Source organism: Harpia harpyja, chromosome 16, assembly GCF_026419915.1.
Source record: "Harpia harpyja isolate bHarHar1 chromosome 16, bHarHar1 primary haplotype, whole genome shotgun sequence".
NCBI lineage: Eukaryota > Metazoa > Chordata > Aves > Accipitriformes > Accipitridae > Harpia > Harpia harpyja.
The window spans coordinates 16,736,502-16,752,204 of NC_068955.1; the positions used below are offsets into that span (position 1 = coordinate 16,736,502).

Here is a 15,703-nt window from a genome sequence, read left to right on the forward strand (position 1 = left end):
TACATTTATAAAATAATAAAGTGTTGGTATTGTACCATTTACTTTGTTGTGAAAACTTGCCATTTCATTTTCAATTTAAAGGGATTCAGTACATTTCCTCAAGTCTGTGTTCTTGGGGACATGTGAATACAAATCATATCAGCTTTTATTTAAGCAAATACAGGCTTCTAGCTCTCATGATAACAAAAACATGAAAAGTGAAGACATTTATAAAAAGCCCAACAACAAATTAAGAGAGCTGATTGTTAAAACAGCTCAGGTGCTGAGGAAGCCTAAAGCACACTTTTTCACTAGCATTGGCAATTCAGTATTTACTATCCTGCTTGGACTTGCAAAAAATGCAACCAAAATGTTGCAATTTGAAATCAGAGTAGAGGCAAAAAAAATTTGCCCTGTGTGCTGAAATGTCATTTACCTGCCTGCCAATTGCGCGATTTGGGTACCATTTCGAAGACTCCATGTTACAACAGATGATATGGAAAGAAATTTAGTTCCATACAAAACTCAGTGGCTTCAGCTACTTCTAGAAATTGAGAGCGCTAGGTTAGCGTTTGCATTTCTGCATACCTCCAGGGGATGAAAACAAGCTGATGACATTATAATGGCACAGAGAAATCAATGTGAAAAGCCATAAGCTGTCTTCACAGTGTGAAAGTGAGCTGTGAGCCTGTCTGCACAAAGTTCAGTCCCATCACAATCAAAAGATAGATGGTCTTATGAGATGGAACTGGGTAAACGCAGGAGAGAAGTAAGTCATACCTAGATGAGCTGTCTTCAATGTGGAAAGAGCAGCACTTAATTTTTCTTTAAATGTGACCGCTTACATTTAGAGCAATGAAGTGACTTTTATGAACAATTTAAGTACTACGTATCTGTATTAAAGTATTCTCTGTCTTGCCAGAAGAAAACTATGGGGTGTAATTCTCGTTTACAGCAGCAACTGTTTTCCACTGATCTGTCAGGGTAAAAAGACATAAATGTAATTTTCCAAATCTGAAGATCCCTTTGCCTTGCCAGAGCAACAAAAACCATCCCAAGTGTGAGATGTTTGTCTGGGCTTTTTTTCTCCTTTTAAAGAGAACTGAAACGACGTGAAAATAAAATGTGACAAACAGGGGAAAGAAACATAGCTAGGCTCTTGATATTCTTTACAGCAGGAATTAATCTAAAAGCTCTTTCAAGTAAGTAACAAAAACCATATCCATTAAAACCTCCGTAGATCTAATTGCAAGAGAAACACAAACAGAAACTGGGGAGGTTCTCACAGTGGAGCCTTTTCAGGATCTATCTGAAATTTCAATGATCACAAGAGGACTTCTGGTACAAACAGGAAAAAGGAATAGTAACAAATCAGGACTAGATGGCATTCACTTGAGAATTTTAAGAACACTCATAGTTGAGATAGCTGGATTACTGGAAAGTGAAAAACATAAAGCCTTTAGAAAAGATTTTGGGAGGATCTGGGGAACTACAGGCCTATATCACTAATGTTTGTGTCTGGCAACTTTGTGAAGCCTATAATAAAGGACAACAGATACCTACATAAACACATGTGCTTACTAGTCTGGAAAACACCTGACTTAGGGGGACAAAAGAAAGGTCTGTAAAAGTATGACCAGCATCCATGTGGATAACAACTGATTGCTTGCTGTCTTTTCCAAGGCAGGACCTTGAGTCTACACAGCAAAGCTGACAGCATCTCTGTTCTTCACACAAGCAGGATCACCCTGTGAAAGGACACTGTGGGTGCAAGAAGTTTACATTGGCTCAGAAGGAGACTGAACCAGGAAGCTGAGTTTTGTTGTTAAACAGAACAATGAATCTGGAAACTGCTCTCTGGGTTTCCCTACTCAATCAGGGCTTTAAATTTGATCATCTTGCAGCTGGGCAGGTGAAGCTGTTCAGGGGCTACTGCAACATATAGACCGTGCTAATGATGTCTCCTGTAGCAAAGTAAAAGGAGCCCTACACTGAAGCTTCTACATAATACTGCATTCATTTTTACCTTTGATTTAGATCTCTTCCTCACGTTTATGAATACAGAGTCAAGATGTACACAGACATCCAAGTTGTAATCTTTCCATATGTTGCATTAGGGAACCAGCTGATGTTCATTCTGCAGTTGCTACCTGTAAGATGAGCAAACAGCACGACAGGAACAGCAGCTGCTGCAGAATTATTGCTCATCTCCTGGTTTATCCCATTTCCACTATGAGGAAATCACAGCTTTGTCCAGTGTAATTTGAAAGCTGCAGTAGGCACTTGCCATAATGCTGGTCACATTTCCCCAGCTTCATTGCAGGCTCCTTGCTGGTCTAGAAGCAGAAAGCTCATTAAACATGACTTGTAGGTCTAATAGTTAACTTAGAGGACAACAGGAAACGTCTGCATTAGCTCAGTCTAGAAGGTGGCTGCACTTAATTGCTTCTTTCAAGGACCTGTTCCTTTGTGAAGAATGGTAGAGAATTGCCGATCATCATTACCAATTTGCCGAGACACTTAAAACATCAATCTCCTTACACAGAAAGCATTTGCTGAAATTATCACCATTTACACTGTCTGATGAGCTTTTGCTCCTCTTTGCAATTTGAAAGAAGGCCACCCCATTAATAGATTCCTAGACAGGTTTAAGTACGAAGGCATTAGTGTGTCCCTGCTAGTAATAACAATATTGTGGCATAAGTACCAATGAGCCCGCTGAAAGGCAATCACAGAAGTGTCTATAAGCTTCCTGTGCACCAGGGCTTGTGCAAAATTAAATTCCGGCCACAGAAATTAAAATCAGGACTGGTTTGTTAGCTTAATGAATGGCTGAGGTCTTACAGAACAGTTCTAATTTCAATGAACCAAGGATAGAAATGCCAGCAAAGGAGGTATTTGACCCTAAAATAGAAAAAAGATGGTTCTCTGGTCCCTTCTGAATTAGGCTGGGGATGGAGCTAATGGCATAAAGATGACACACTTTGGTCCAGATTTATGCAATCTTATTACCAATACCCCTGCAAAGAATTACCCTTGAGAGATGCTTGGAGACCAGCAACAGCCCCGTACCCTTCATACCTCACTGAAGAGCCTGAAGTTTAAGGGGAGGACTCTGGGCCTCTGTTCCTTTACCCAACCTACCCCAAATCCCCCCTCAAGCATAGCATTTGCTGATAAAGACAAACCAGCCACACTCCCAGCTCCTTTTCACAGCTGTATCCTCAACAGCAATCATTTCAGCACAGGAAGAAGCAGCACAGAGCAAGTAGTATCAAACAGAAGGGTGAAATTCTTCAAAGGACAGTTCAGGAGTCATTTCTGCCATTTATCACCGCACTGAAATGCCTCACAGTTCTAAAGGCATCCTTAGCTCCTTCCCACGTCTCACTCACTGATGTTAAGGCCATAAGCAGGAACATCATGATAGAAAAACAAGAAACAAAGGCACAGGAGGTAATGGTCCAGCGTGGCTATTCTCCCAAATCCTGACTAAGCATTCTTCAGCACCCTGAAATCATTACTACATTGCTCCTGTGGCAGTAGCTCATTTTATAGCAGTTTAATTCCACCCAAGACTTACATGCAACATTGGAAATCATTCAAGTAGCTACTACCATCTTCCTCCCACAGATCTTCAGCATGTGAGGCAAGATTCAAAGCATATTTCATTATTTTCTGGCTAAACTTGTGCATTCAAGAAGCCATGTAAAGAACTGTCACAAGACCTGGACCAGGTTCAAATGTAGACATTTCCAGAGCCAGAGCAGTATTTTGGAAGGAGAGGAAGGTGGGTGCAGCATGCAGTTGGCAGCTGTGGCACAGGGTGCTACTCACCTGGCACAGCCATTATACAACCCAGCAGGCTGTCAGGCTCAAATCCCTTTAAAGAAAAAAGTGAAGGAGGCTTGAGTATTGAATAAAGCAACCGATAATAACACAATACCTTTGCCCAGCTTTCGCTTACTCAACTATTAGCTACTTAAAAATCTAAGAAGAAAAAAATACAGTAACCAGACACACCTACAGGTAGACTCCTGAAGCTACACGTTTACCAAAGAACATAGGCAAAGTGAACTAAATTCAAGCTTGCAGGCTACCTTTTAAAATGTGCTTCTAGTCAACTGTGGAGAGCTCTTGAATTCCCTTACAGTTTAGATTTTAAACTGAAGACATAAAGGACTTCAAGTAATAAGTAGTTAACTGCTAGCCAATTTTAAAATAAAATAATTAACACGCATACAAGACAACAACATTTGTCTTGCAATTAGTTACATGCCACATTAAGCTTCTCCCCAGCCTGTTCATTTTCAGCCCCCTCCCTCTTGCTTCTCAACTCTACCCAAACAAGCCAGAAATGGCTCTCTGATTCTTAAAATGCCCCAGCTCCTATCTCCAATCATTCTGCAATTCAAAGCAGTCTAAGAGCTACATAATACAGCCCTCCTGGCTACAGTCCTTACAAAGGTATACACTAATCCAGTTTGCATTAGCAAAATTATCTCTGCTCCACCCTTTTATGCTATCTTCCGCTCAGGAAACATCTTTCCCTGCCAGGTTAGAATAAAACTCACTGCACCAGCATTTCACTAGGAATATGAAGAAGAGAGGAGATGCATCAGGAGATCGGTATGTAAGTTGAGCAAGGAAACAGGCCTGGGTGGGATGAGGTGATCCAGAGCCTTGAGAAGTAAAAGTAACTCTAGTCCCACATCAAGCCTGGCTGGAGGCTTCTGCTCCCAACTTCTCCCTGGGACTGCTGTCACCTAGGGCCATCACCATGGCAAGTAATGAAGGCATAAAAGAAGAAAAGCCAAGTGCCCAGCACAGCTGTGTCCAGGGATGCCATGTAGTCTCACGCGCAGCCAATAAGCCTCTGTTATTAGCTATTCTGAATAGCTACCCTAAAAAATGCCTTCTGTAGACTTTGTTCTGTTTTAAAGGCAGAGAGACCTAAATTTGGATCTGTCTGCTAAGCCTCTGAAATTAAGCTCACCAGCAGCAGCAACAACAGAAAGCCAAGTGTGGGAGCCAGCAGAAGAACAGAAGTGCAGGCTGCACAGTTCCAAGGTGGATAAGATGTTTGCCTCCCTGCTGGCAGGAGAAATACACTGTTGTTCCAAAAAAAGGAAAAAAATAAATCCCAAAACAAGACAACAAACAAAACAAACCTGACCCTGCAAGCTTTAGGCACCCTCCTATTGAGGCTGATAATGCAAAAGCTGATTTTTTTCTAAGGACACCACCAGACTTAGGTGGACAAATCCCAGTGGTACAGGCAGGCTTGCTGAGAAGGCATTTAGGATGGGGAAGGTAACATTTCAAACCTTCATTCCCACAGAACAGGAAATTCCTAGACTTTGTGCTTGCTGGGACACAATTCAGCTTTCACTTTGTCATACTCTGAAAATGGCTCAAACTCACTGCTACTGCTGTTCTCGCACACCAAATGTGGTCAGCAGGTTTGGGCCCCTTCAGCTTCTCCACAACCCCCCTGAAGTGGGAGGGCACCAAATGGTAGAAGAAAATATTAATCTCCTTCAATCTGCTGGCAATGCTCTTCATAGTGCAGCCCAGCATGTAGTTTGCCTTGTTCACAATGTTGGCTCATCTTTAACATTGTGTCCGCAATGACTCTGGTCCTTCTTGGTAGGGCTGCACATGAACCAGCCCATTCCCAGCCTCGCTAATGCTACTGTCCAGTTCAGCATATGACAAATACTCAGATTTATCCAAAAACCATATCCATTTAATGCCTTTAAGGTTGGTGATGCTGCCTCTTGTAATACAATTGTAGCAGACTTATGTGAAGTAGGAGTCACGAGCCGTGCCAACTGCTTTGCAGAAGTGGTCAGAAGATGCAGAAGGTTGCAGGATCTGGACCAAAGCAAGGACTTACTCAAGGCTCAGGCCAGGTTTTAATTCAAAGGAGTATACATTTGACTAAAGTTTGTCATGCAAACTTCTTCCCTGGGATTTCCTAATTTCTGTTTAAAAGAAACCTCTTGTGTCCACTGATGGGTGAAGTTGGCTGTAGTCCCGAAAATAGTAGCAAAAACCGTTCTGCACTGAAAAAGCACTGCAAGTATTTCGCAGAGGCAACAAAAATGAAAAAACTTTGATAATTGCTGTTTTGCTGAGGAAAATAACATTTTCTAGCCATTATAATTTTTTTTTGCAGGCACAAACCTTTGCCATTTCAAAACAAGACAGCTGGTGTGCATTGACCATTACTTATTATATTGCATGTGAATGTTTTCCTGTTACCTTGTCCTATCCCTTCTTGATATCATAAGGTAAGCCCATACATTCCTAGGACAGTGAATACTCGTCTATAATAAAATAGGTCTGCGTCATATCTAGCACAATGGAGCTTTGATCCCAGATCAGAAGCTCTAGGTATTACCATACCAGTAAATAATAATATTCAACCAGGATAATAACAGAAGCCTAGATAAGCAAGCCCTAGCAAATAGTTGCAGCGGGCAATTGCTTGGCAGAAAAACAAGCACACAAAAATGAAAAATAAAACCAAAAGGATTAGACTGAAATTGCAAACTTCCTCTTGAATATTCTATTAGAACTGACAAAAGACTCAAAACTCTCTGAACAGAGTCTCTTTGTAAATTGTATTTCCTAATATCATCTTCTAATAGCTGATTAAGCCCTCCAGCCCAGCAAGCCATGGCAGACCGCTATCTGATCTCTGCTCACACAGATATTCAGACTGTTCTCTCGGGTACGTAGGCTGCCTCACTGGATAAACCAGAGCATAAATCACTGAAAATAACTGAGCACCACATTCCCTGTCACTTGGCTTTTCAGTCATATTTGTATAAAACCACACAGGACAGCAAAATATTTTCAGAGGTAGGAGGCATTTAACCATTGCAGAACAAGCAAAGTCAAAGGCCAGAAAACCAGCACCTTGCTGCAGAGCAGCATTGCTAAATCAGCAGGCCAGACTTCCCCCAAACAGGAACAAGGAAAATGCTGATTTTTGACAGTGTTTCTGAATTACAGCACTTGCTCCCACATTTTTGCACAAATCCAGTCATTCCTGCATCATCTCCAAGTAATACAGGCAAGCTAAAATGCGTTAGTAACTTTCAGATATTTGCCTAAAACTGGGTGATCCCCAAGGCCCCCTGACCTCAGCAGGGCTTTTGCTTTCAATTCAGTGAGAAGATTCAAGTGGTTTAGTAAGGCTTTGGAGCTATGGGCTCCTCTTTGGCCAACATAATCAAGGCAGATGGGATGAGCTGCCACTCCAGACATATTCCTAGCTGAATCATTTTGTACACTTAATTATGCTTGCTGGGACAAAAGCATCTGACCTTGTCTCCTCTGTCTGTAGTAGGAGTTCTGCTACTGATTTTCAGGGGAGGAATCACGGCATCTTATTTCACATACCCAGAAGTTCACATTAAATAGCTAAATCTACAGGAGGTAACCTGAAGCCAGCTACCTCAGCAAAACCCTCTGGTAACAATCCTGAAGTCCATGAGCAGAAAGGGTCCTTTCCATGTTCATTAAGGACAACACTGGTATTACTGATATTAAAGTTACTCCTTTACTAAGATGCTTCACCCAAGAAGAGGCTGATTTTAAGCCAGGCAACCTCATTTATCTGCTGCTTCACTTCTGCTGAGGAGTTTCCAGATGCTTTTTTAAAGTACCATACATGAAGTGCTTGCTTATCTGGAAACACTGTTTCTTGGAAACCAGTCCCACCTGGTTCTTGGGCTCTCAGTGTGCAAACACTCATATTCCCACAGTCTAATGAGGAACACTTTCTGATTCCTCCTATCACCCCTCCGAAGCCTTCACTTTCTCTCCTTACACTTCACCATCAAGGGTACATCACAGTATGACCCTAATCTGCATGCACTGCAATGTTTATCAGTAGGGCCTTTTCTTGCAGCTGGTACCAAAGGAAAAATCAAACAGGATTCTTCCTTCCAATTAATTCTGCTGCTGAATTGGCTAGAAGAGTCAATACTGAGCAGCACAACACTTCCCCACCACTACAGAATAGATCAACACAAATGCCAGGGCTTGACTATGCAATATACTCACATCAGCAAACACTTGTTCATATAAGAGGGCCCCTGATTTCAGGGAAATCACTTCTGCATATACATGCACTTCGGTATGAGTGAACAGTGCAACAGGAAGACTAAAAAAGCAAGAGACAAGGGTATAAGCGATTTAAATCACTAAGTCTACACTGATGGTTCCAGAGAAGGGCAACCAAGTTGGTGAGGGGCCTTGAGCACAAGTCTTATGAGGAGCGGCTGAGGGATCTGGGGTTGTTCAGTCTAGAAAAGAGGAGGCTGAGGGGAGACCTTATCGCTCTCTACAACTACCTGAAAGGGGGTTGTAGTGAGGTGGGTGTTGGTCTCTTCTGTCAGGTGGCTGGAGATAGGACAAGAGGAAATAGCCTCAAGTTGAGGCAAGGGAGATTTAGGTTAGATATTAGGAAAAATTTTTTTACTGAGAGGGTTGTCAAACATTGGAATGGGCTGCCCAGGGAAGTGGTTGAGTCACCATCCCTGGAGGTATTCAAAAAGCGAGTGGACAGGGTACTCCAGGGCATGGTTTAGGGGGCATGGTTAATGGTTGGACTCGATGATCTTGAAGGTCTTTTCCAACCGAAATGATTCTATGATTCTATGTTTCTCCACACAGAGCCTTTCTCCTCCCATCTCCTAATGTACTGTTTACCCCAAATCTTAAAGAACTGCCAAAGTCAGCTCTGAAGAAGATACAGTGACCTGACCACTACTCTCACAAATGGAAAGAAACTCAGCTTTAATTCTGCCAGCTGCTGCTCCAATGAGAAAAGGAAATACCACACCTGATCCAATTCCTTAGAGCAGCACAATAAGACACAGTAGTCTGTGAGCTAGCTGGCTAAGTGTTCAACAAAATGAAGAGTAGCAAGAGAGAGATATTTTGGTCTGGAACCATATGGATGGCTTAGAATTGAGATGCTGGCTGGCACCTATCAACTATGATCAAACGTGTATCTTAAAACTCACCATAGCAACAACATGATCCAACCACTTGCTGCCTATTTCTGAGAATGACAGAGGAGTAAAAGAAATTAAGCTAAGTCACTACTAAATGCATTTAAACACTTCTGCTCCACAAAGCATATCTCATTTAACAGAGCTGGTGCAGATACAACAAAGGGATGCGGGGAAGAACACTGTTCACTCAGAAATTTGCCAGCTTGTATCTATACTCTGGATCCATCTTGAGATTGGATTGAGCTGCAAAGGAGGGGGGGAGATGACAGAGGAGAGGCCAAGGCAGCAATGCTATCTCACATTTCCTATTAGCTCACAGTTGTAGGGATGGACGACCTTTCAGCTCGTATAGCCAACAGGCTCAGCAGTGCAGCTTTCAGATTTCTGAGGTCCCCATTAATCACTTCCCCCAGAGCTCCATGGCCAACAGCTTCATATTTCATGACCTTAAGGGAGAGGGAATTCAATTTTTATGATATATCTTCACATGGTACCTTTCCCTGTTGACACAACAGTCTACACCTTGGCAGTTAACCAATAAACCCTACCACCACCACAGATTCATCTCAGCCTTGAGAAGCAGATTGGGTCAGCTGAGAGACATACCTCTGGACTCCTGGGCTCCTAGTGGTAGTGCCCAGACTCAGTATTGACCTCAAGTCACCAGTGTGTCTGGGGAAAGGGCCGACAGCTTCCCTTTATTTTGTTTAAACTCATGCATCTGCTAAAACAGTGCTTTGTTTCCCAAGCTCTTCCATCCCCAAAGCTTAGGAGACACTATCTTTATTGCCAGTGCCTGGATGGGAGCCCTGACACCAGGTTAGGGTTGCATTGTGATCCCTCTGCTCAGCACCACTCATATCACCCTGAGGGGGCTTAAAACCTAGTGCTGTCAAGAACACAAAAGGAGAGGAGCTTTTGTTCCATAGTAGTTACAGTTTGGAGATTGTGTGTGTGTGGAGGGGTCCAAAGAAAACAGAAACGCACACACATAACAAAAGAGCTTCCTTTTAAAATGCAGATTGAGGAAAAGTAGATTTACTTTCCAGCAAGTCCCAGAGATACAGAACAAAGGAGGGTGAATTCACAAAACTACAGGAGCCCCATCCCACTCCTACCTTGGAGCTGTTTGTAGGTAGGTATGCTGGCAAAATTCAGACTGATTTTCTACATTTTAATTCTCAAGAGTAAGCCAAGATCTCCAAGGATCCTGCTGCCAATTCAGGCACCTGAATAATACATGGAAGTATTTATTACCAAGCAAGTCTGCCTAGGACACAGGCCGTGTTCATATTCCAAAGCTGGCACCAAAGATGGGAAAAATCAACACCACGTTCAACCTTTAGCTACAGAGGTATCACTTTCTAGCACCTATTTGTACTTGACATGAAATCAGCTTTGGGATCCATGTTTAAAATGGTTTCTAACAGTGTCTGACTGAGTAGCAACAGCCAGACTGTAGAAAATAGATTTGTTTCTTAATTCAACTTGTGCCTCACAGAGGATGGGGCATTTAGCCAGATAGAACAAAGCCTGCGGTACATTTTCCTGGGAGTTGTGCAAGGATAAGTCAACAAGCAACAGCTTAGACTACACCAGCCTGTTCCAGCCCAGCAGGAACAACTTTCTACTTGCTAACCACCAAAATAATAAAAATAATAATAATAATAAAAAAAACCAAAAAACAACCCCCCCCCCTCCCCACCCCATTTAAAAGAAAAAAAACAAAGAGCATATTAAAGAAAAAAAGGATCAGCGTCTCCTCACAGCAACCTATTACTTGCAACATTGTTCACATAATACATAGAGTGCTGAAGAGGATCTCCATCATTACCCCTCAGGAGTTCTGTGAAAAGCCTTGCCACTTTATTAACTGTAAATCTGCTCATAAGATTCAGCTACAGGATGCTCTGAGGTTATCAGTCAGTGTTCCTGGTTGTCCCAGTGAAATTTAAAACAGGTTCACCCGACATTATGAAAATAAGGAAACTCAAGCCGCTGGTAAACCATAACCTTTTCAGATGACAGCTGCGAGCTGCTTCTGGTCCATATAACATTTTACACCAATAAGGACTTCATCGGCAGAGAGCTGCAGCACAAAGATGATTTTGGGATTGAGGTCAGCTCCACTGTTCCACTAACACCTATGCACCTCACTGCAACCAAGAGGACCTTATCCCACAGGTCCCATGAAATACAGGACACTAACACCCTTCCCCATGTCTTGGAGGTCTGACTGTGCAGCTTCTGTGTAACCAGAAAGGGCAATAGCCTAAGAGCAGATGGAGAGAAGCACTTGCAGAGGGCATCCCTGCAAAAGAAAGCCCTGGGATGGGATGATGAGCCACTGAGCTCTGGCCCTCTTTCAGAGTCTGCCAAAGGCTTTAGTGGTGGTCGGAGCTGACTCAAACACTGGCATGGTTAGATTTTTAAAACTTCCTGGCTTTAGAAAGGTATGAGCAAATGGTTCACATGGCAAACAATCCCCTGTCCAAGGCCAAGCAGAAAACATGATATAAATGCTAAGGCATTAGCAACGACAGTGAAGCAGTGATTGCACACCTGCTGCTGGTCTTCTTCCCCCAAAACAGAAGCCTAACACTCTGGTTACCATTTTCTCTTTTGGGCTGGTAGGGGATTTTTGCTCACACCTTAAAATGTCTTGACCCTCTCCTACAGACCAATAGATGGGAGCGGAATTTCTGGCCCTACAGCTGAATCACACAGGGCTTTGCAAAGGCACCAGTGATGTGACAGTGTTGGGGCAGTGGGGCAAGTATCAGGACTGGGCCCCCAAATGTGAATTCTTAGGGGTATAGTTCTGGGTTTTCATATGTCCCAGAAAACCAGGGCCTAATTTCACTGGTACAGCCTCTGACACTATGTTATGATGCATAAGAAAATAGCATGGTATGAATAACTTGGTCAAATTCAACTCTGATCAAGCTAAGGAGACTCTTAGTAGACTTTTCAAGCATAACACGTGACACAGCCAATCAACTACAACCTATATTAACATGGGGGGGGGAATCCTCTTCCCCTAAAGTTATGCTTGGATGTGGGGCTTTTACTTATTTAATATCTTCCCAGAAATACACTCTTTCCTTCACATGTCTCATCCTGGAAACAAGAGCTGCTGGGTGTCCTTCAACTTACTGGAAAGGGATGCTGGCATATGAAAAGGGGACTCGCATGACATTTCTGAGAAGGGCACTGCAAACTTAGAAAAAGCTACTCTTGCGTGCCTTTCAGTGCTGGGTAGCCTGCCATTACCAGTGACACATCCACTTCCCTCTGCCACTCACTCAGAGAGTTACGCAGTGCTCATGCCCGGCCTCCCAGTAAAGGGGGAAGAAGCATTTATGTTCATACCTTAAAAAAAAAGTGGAGGGTGGAGTTGGTTGGGTTTGTACGCCTCCTTCTACAGAAGGAACTTATGCACATGCAGCTAACCCAGGAGAGTAGAATGGTGAGATAAGAACAAAACCAAAAAACTAAACCCTCATCAACCCACCCTTTCTTACCTGAAATTAATTGATATAGGAAAGGTTCCCAATCTAAAAAGAAAAAAGTATATTTAGAGATTAAATTTACAAATGAAAGTCTGTTCTCCATCTACTCTGCTGCCAAGATAATTTTCAGTATTCTGTGCTTCCTCTGTGATATTTGTTAGTAATAATTACACTGAAACAGCCCAAGAGTACTGCCTCCTATAAGTTTAGGTGTTAGCTACAAGAAAAAGCACAAATACTGAACTCCAGTTTTGAGAAGGTTAAAAGCCCTCCAGTTTGCCCTGGAGCACAGAAGACCCATGAGAACAAAACTGAGCTCTGACATTGCTCAGAACTCAACACCACCAGTGACCACATTAAAAATATGTCCCACTCTGCTGGGGCCAAACTTAGGAGCAATGTGATAATCCACAATACTTCAAGGCTATTAATCTTCCACCACACTTGTGAAAGGCCCTCAGACAACCTGTCTCCTCCAGGCTCCCACACAGCACAGGGACCAATGACTTTAACACCAGGCTGATTTCTCCAAGACTGCTGATGGACTGATGTCTTTCGCAAACACAAAGATCCAAACTCATGAACTGTAATTACTGAGACTGCAGATGAATCCAGATTAGGGAATCAAGTTACAGGACAGGTTTTACTCTGGCCTATCTCTTCTGGTTATCATAAGTACAACTTATTTTCACCTGAAGGTAATCCAGTTTGCATACTCCAGGACTGCTCCACAACACGAAATAGAGCACAGGAAGTGAAGATTACTCCACAAGCGGAGACTGTATCTGCAAAGCACAATCCTTACCTGAACAAAAATGCTACTGGACACACCCTGAATCTCCTCCCACTGCACCATGCACAGCACAGCTGTCAACCTCAAAACCAGACGAGACCTTAAGTATAGACTACACTTCAGTACATGCTATAATTCTGGTGATACACACATGCATGTAAAAAGAGAGACTTGGTTTTTCTTTCTTTTCTGAGACTTTTAACTCACACACAACCTCATCTAATCAAGACTCAGAAAATCACCACAGCTGAGATCTTGAGGGGGATCACAGCTCCCTCTTACTAACACCACATACCATATTTTCGCACAGGATCCATACATGCCTCATTCATGCAGGTAAGCTAGAGGGAGAGAGACTATTCTCACAATCCGATTATTGAAAATGCAAAAGTGGCAGCCTGGGCCACAACTCAAGCCATTAAAAAGGGAAATTTAGGTTTTGGGTTTCAGACATAACTGCTCAGTAGTGGTTCTCCTAGACCCTACATACACAGCATTGCAGTGGGCAGAGAGGGGAGAGCATTGTAACACTCTATGAGGAGTTCCAAGAGCTGTCTCTCGGTTGCCTGCCTTGACTGCAACTCAACTGCACCTGCATGTCTTTGGTCAGCAAGCAACTAGGAAGGAGCCTTTCTTCCTAGCTGAGCTTCTCAGTGTGAACTGCCCAGACTCCTTTCCAATTATACTGTATGACACAAAGCAAAAAAGAAAAAATTCCATTCCATGCGTGCATGGAAAAGGAGGACAAAAGCCTATTTTGGGTGACAAAGGCCTGACATTGCAAAGGGATGGATCTGTGGTCTTTGTAAGGAGTCAGCCTTGCAATTTGCAGCCCACATTACAGGGCTCCGAAGCTATTCACGCTGATTTGCCAATGCCGGTATTGTGTTTGCATGCTTGGCACTTCTGGGCTATTCCAGGATTTCCCCCATTGCTGACTGGACACATTCTTCACCATGCTAAGAAGGGGGTGACCCATTGCCTCAGGCCAGGGGGAAATGCAGATAATTGCTTTTGAGAAGCACAACCACCATATTTCTGGTTCATGGGGAAACAGCTCGACCCTGCTCTCCCACCCAGCAGACCACAGCAGCTATACTAGCTCAATGCAGCTGCGCACTGCCTTGTATTTATAAGGAATTTGACATTTATACTCCGATTTAGTAAAGCATAGAGCTCAATCTGTTCAAGAACCTGCTTTATCTGATTTGCATTGCCCTTCTGCCCAGTTGGCTTTGGTACACACCACCCAGCACTGGTGTGAGTGCCTGTGTTCAGCAGCAGCAAAGGGAGCCCAAGCCTCATCCCCAAAACTGCCCAGGCTCATCCCCTCTCAGGGACACTCACAGAGACTTCAGAGCAATGGCAGCTTTTCTGTTCACAACAGTTAACAACCCCCAACCCTCAAAACCCTAACAACAATTCTACCTTCCAAAATATAACTTTAATAGACTTTCTCCCCCTTAGATTTATTCTGGATTTACGCAACTACAGGGCGTGTCTGTACGCACAGCTCTCCAGCACTGGCAGATCCCTGTGCAAGTGAGACACTCTGGAAAAGCCTGGTTTCAATTATGTGTGAGCAGTGGGGTACTGCCACTTGAAAAATCTTACTGTTTGACAACAGTATTTTACCCCAACCAAACAGCCGAATGCCCTTCAGGTTTTCCAGTGCATTTGGTACATATTAAGCAAGCTTCAGTGCCAGAAGGGGGTATCATCCCAAACATGCAAGGAAAAACAAGCCCAAGACTGAGAGACAAATAAAAGTTACTTACGGATAGGTTAGAAAAGAGTCAAGTGGTAGTGACTTTCCCTGGATGGACAAGCAATAAGGAAAGAAGCTGCTGGGAGCCATTTCCCACAACAAACTTGGAAGGACTAATTTATCAGGCTGCACTGGAGACTGCAGGGAAGAGCAGAGGAGAGAGGAGGCTGGCAGCCAGAGCACCCACGCTGCAAAGGACGGGTGACCCTGGGGCTGGTGGAGGCACCCGCCAGCGGGACTGCCTGGAACACAGCAATCCTGTTTTGCAAAGGAGTTCAGGGCCTCAGTATTTGCTTTCACACTGCACTACAAGTACTGATGGTGCCGAGCTCCAGCAACACTTCATATTTGAAGGACCAATCTATCCAACTTGTTCTTTGCAATGAACAAGCTCTTAATACTTGGAGATAACTATCTTTAAGGCCATCAATTCCCTTCTATACACAGACGTTCCAGGAGAGGCAAGTGTAAACTATATGATGGCATCTTATATGCTGAGGTCTCTTTCTTTCAAGCACACCAATGTAAGTGGATAATGAAGTCAGTGAGATTCCATATCCAGGACCTTACACGCTCATCTGTACAGGCAAGTGAACACATAGAAATCTCTGCATGA

General features: G+C 43.3%; 1 protein-coding gene across 4 annotated transcripts in view; it reads right to left on the reverse strand.

Moving 5' to 3' along the window:
• OSBPL5 (oxysterol binding protein like 5) overlaps positions 1-15,703 on the reverse strand; it is a 190,262-nt gene that overhangs the window by 115,369 nt on the left and 59,190 nt on the right. Inside the window, exon 1 of one of the 4 annotated variants that reach the window (XM_052811122.1) lies at positions 3,817-3,862. The exons of the other annotated variants lie outside the window; for them this stretch is intronic. The gene's annotated coding sequence lies outside the window, so the exon portion shown is untranslated. Of the gene's footprint in view, positions 1-3,816; positions 3,863-15,703 lie in introns of those variants that run through there. 4 annotated transcript variants of the gene reach the window in all.